At 37.1% G+C, this 4,218-nt stretch overlaps 1 long non-coding RNA gene across 2 annotated transcripts in view; it reads left to right on the top strand.

Annotated features, from left to right (window-relative positions):
• Window positions 1-834: 834 nt before the first annotated feature.
• The window catches only part of LOC106871603 (uncharacterized), a 23,515-nt gene continuing 20,131 nt past the window's right edge, over window positions 835-4,218 (top strand). For both annotated transcript variants that reach the window (XR_001409674.1, XR_001409675.2), the window contains exon 1: window positions 835-1,101. This is a non-coding gene — a long non-coding RNA (uncharacterized LOC106871603). The remainder of the gene's footprint in view (window positions 1,102-4,218) is intronic.

Raw genomic sequence — 4,218 nt, forward strand, 5'->3', positions numbered from 1 at the left:
TGTCGAACAGTGTAGGCCAGAAACGTCAAAGATATTTTCCATTCTTCCCGAGCATCAAACTAATACATCTGCTTGCAGTTCCACCATCTATCTTCGTCTTTTGTTTTCTGTAAATTGAACTATACACACACACATCTACTGTGGTTTGGTTGAGTAATAACAATGATCGATATTTCGCCCAGAACATGTTTGCCTTTCATCCCTCCGGTATTGGTATAATAAAGTACCAATCAATTACTGGGGCCAATGGTATCGACAAACTCGCTTCCCTTAAAAATTTCTGTCCTTGTACCTAAATGAGAAACCATAAGCCATATATTAACAAAGAAGTGAGTAATAATCCTTTCTATTAAAGGCACAAAGCCTGAAATTTGGTAGAAGGGGACTAGTCGATTACACCGACCCCAGTGTTTCACTGGTACTTAATTTATCAGCCCCGAAAGGATAAAAGGTAAAGTCGACCTCGGTGGAATTTGAACTCAGAACGTAAAGACGGACGAAATTCCGCTAGGCATTTCACCCAGCGTGCAAACGGTTCTGCCAGCTCGCCGCATTAAGAGTTAGCAATAATATCATCAGATATCGTTAAGTTGTTAACTGGCTGTGAACGCCATCATACTGCTGCTTGACTAAGAACATTATAACAAACATATAAAACTACTTGCTTGAGTAAGAACATTTCAAAAGAAGTATATGTCGCTGCTATTTGACTGATTAACAACGTCATAATATATCATAACTACATTCATTGGTTTAATAACAATGTTTATACTTATGTTATTTTTAATACAAGAACAACGTCATAATAGATCATACCCATTGATGATAAGCTGAGCGACAACTCTATATATAAAGTAACAATGTCTTACTACATTTGATTGGCTGTGTAACTACGCCATAATAGAACAAAACTACTGTTGATCGGTTAATAACGTCATAATATAAAATTCATTGTTGTTGACTGGCTCCGACGTAATAGAAATTAACTATAATTGATTGTCTCAGTACCAACACCATAGTATATCATGACTACTATCGACTTGCTGTCGAAGCATATATCATCACTATTTTTTGATTGGCTGAGAAATAATCGTTTCTGATGTAAGTACAAGGCTAACAATATTTTGAGCGGAAGAGGCGGTTAGTTGATTATATCAACCCTAGTAACTGCCTGATACTCTATTTTATTGATCCTGAAAAGATGAAAGGTAATGTTAACCTCGGTGTGATTGTACGAAAAAAAAAAATAAATAAATCCCATAAGACATTTTTTTCCGTCACTCTAACGATTCTGTAAATGTCGTAAATTGTTATATAATTCTATTAATACTTAATTGAGCAAGGTTTTCATACATCATACGTATTGATATACAAGCATAGCTAACTTAACTAATTCTCCTTAGATTGAAATAAATGGTGAATAGACTTCAACGAGTGTCGAAGCTTACAGAGTCCGTATCGGCGATATTTACAGCATTTGATCAGCACATGAGTAACAAGTAGCCGGTCTAGTTATAAACACAACAAATGCATTAACTTCAGAGAACTGGAACTACTAATTTGCATACTATAAGATATTAAACACTTTGTTTTAATATCAGCAGCCCTTCAACGGGGATCTTACTCCACACAGTATCAAGTTATGCTGTAATATATGCAAACATATGTAATAGATATAAAAATGTGGCAAATTTAATTATTTTTCCATTGATTAAAAACATGAACAGCCATAATCGATTTTCGAACCTTAATAAGTTCTCATCAAAGGTGTCTACATCACTTCATATATCATATATCATATACCATATATCTTATACCACATATTATATATCATATATCTCATATATTATATATCACATAAATAATGCCGTTTGAGTAACAACGTCATTCTATTTTTGATTTTGAATCAACGGAGGAGTTTTGAGTAGTGAGAGGAGGAGGTGGAGACGGATGAAGGGAAGCACGCATGGTCAATGCAACTCTTGGATTGGAGGTGGATAGGGTGACCGGGTCGATGTGAATGATGTTCACCTTGGACTTGTATGGGTTGAATCTTAATAGAGAAAGAATAGGAAATCCAGAAGATTATAATTATGGAAAGAAATGAAGGAAACGCGTTTAGTATGAAATGGGAGTAAAAATGCCTATTTCCTTCTTAACTGCTCATTAAGATATCAATCTGAACAACCAACTATTACTACTTCTCACAGTTCGTATTCATAAATTTGCTGTTGATGTTATCGTTGCTATTGTTGCTTAGTCCCAAAGTCAACCCTTGTCAAGGAAACCTATGATAAAAGTTGTTAAAGCCACTACCATCCCATCTTTCTTGTAGACAATGCCTCCATAGCTTACAATATTTAATGTGTACTTCCGTTTTTTAAGACATTAAAGTATGATTTTAAATGCCTTTTCTACTATTCCAAGTGATCGAGCGAGCGCTATGAGTCTACTTCGCTAGCATGTAAACTGGAAGATCATTTTTGAATGGCTCTCATGTAGACAAACTTGATATCATCTCTCTCTCTCATCTAGGTCGTCTCGTAGGACGCCCCAAAATTTAATATTAGAAATTCATAATTTGACTTTTGTTCTTACTGTTGTTGCTATTTAGCTTCGAATTAACTCTGATGAGACATGTATATATTCAAAAGCGTTTTATCTTTGAATTTTTCGCTTTTCTTCAGACAGTCTGCCCCGAACAACTTGATCTAACATGTCCTTTTTCTTTTAAGTCGGTGTAGTGTGATTAAATAGAGATTTGGTTACTTATTGTAGCAGGTCAAGCAAACTTGTGGTGTTTCACTGGTTGGTTCACTGTTCGTTGAATTGTAGGGGTAGAGTTTCTGTCTTCTTCAATTAAATTCTGCCAGAGGTCTTTTTATCACTGACGTTTCTCTTACATAAATTGTTGTTGTTGGCACTCCGTCACTTACGACGTCGAGGGTTCCAGTTGATCCGATCAACGGAACAGCCTGCTCGTGAAATTAACGTGCAAGTGGCTGAGCACTCCACAGACACGTGTACCCTTAACATAACTCTCGGGGATATTCAGCGTGACACAGTGTAACAAGGCTGACCCTTTGAATTACAGGCACAACAGAAACAGGAAGTAAGAGTGAGAGAAAGTTGTGGTGAAAGAGTACAGCAGGGTTCGCCACCATCCCCTGCCGGAGCCTCGTGGAGTTTTAGGTGTTTTCGCTCAATAAACACTCACAACGCCCGGTCTGGGAATCGAAACCGCGATCCTATGACGGCGAGTCCGCTGCCCTAACCACTGGGCCATTGCGCCTCCACTCTTACATAAATAATTACATCACAACAAACTGTAGGCCATTCTAGAGAAGGCTCAATGAAAGAAACTCCTCTAAATTCTGAAAAATCAATTCTCAAAAATTCATTGATTTGGAATATTTTAATGTAGAAAAAGTATCTTAATTTGCTTGTTTTGCTTGTTGTTTGTCCACCCCCACCTCCGTTTGTTTGTTTGCTTGTTTGTTTGTTTGTTTGTTTGTTTGTTTGTATGCTCTTTCTGAACATCACGAGGATATTTTCCAAATGAGAATACTCGACGTATAGGTAAATGGCGGAGCGGTACAGTGGATTTTACAATCAGAAAACACGTAATTTGAGATAAGTTGGATTATGCACTGAGTGACTTGACACTGCGAAGAACCTCCGTAATGGATATCGTATTCATTGATAAAAGAAATCTAGGTCGTGATTTTTAAGTGCAACTCCAAACGAAGAGGGAGGTCTTACCCACAATCCATAGTTGCACAGGTATTTCACTTTACAAATATTGAAATGAGGATCAAATGAAGAATAGGGAAAGTAATCCTGGTTAACTTATATTCAACTCCAATTAAATTTGCGGATTACAATTGAGTTTTGAACTGCGTTGCAAATACCTTAAGTAATCACATGAACTTGACATATTAGCGTCCTTCCTCTTTCTAAAGCGATAACCTTCTATTATGAAAGATTATGTAAATTATTCGATACTAGGTCGTTATCTGTCGCTACGCTGCCCGTAAAAATATTTGTTAATCTTGCACATAGCGGGCTTTTAATAGTAGATTGTTATATAGTGAAAGTCCCGTTAGTTACCACGGTGACAACAGTCTACCTAACAACTTATCTTTCACCCGCGCACATATACACGCACGCACGCACGCACACACACACACACACACACACACACACACACACACACAC

This window comes from Octopus bimaculoides, chromosome 4 (genome assembly GCF_001194135.2).
Source record: "Octopus bimaculoides isolate UCB-OBI-ISO-001 chromosome 4, ASM119413v2, whole genome shotgun sequence".
Lineage (NCBI taxonomy): Eukaryota > Metazoa > Mollusca > Cephalopoda > Octopoda > Octopodidae > Octopus > Octopus bimaculoides.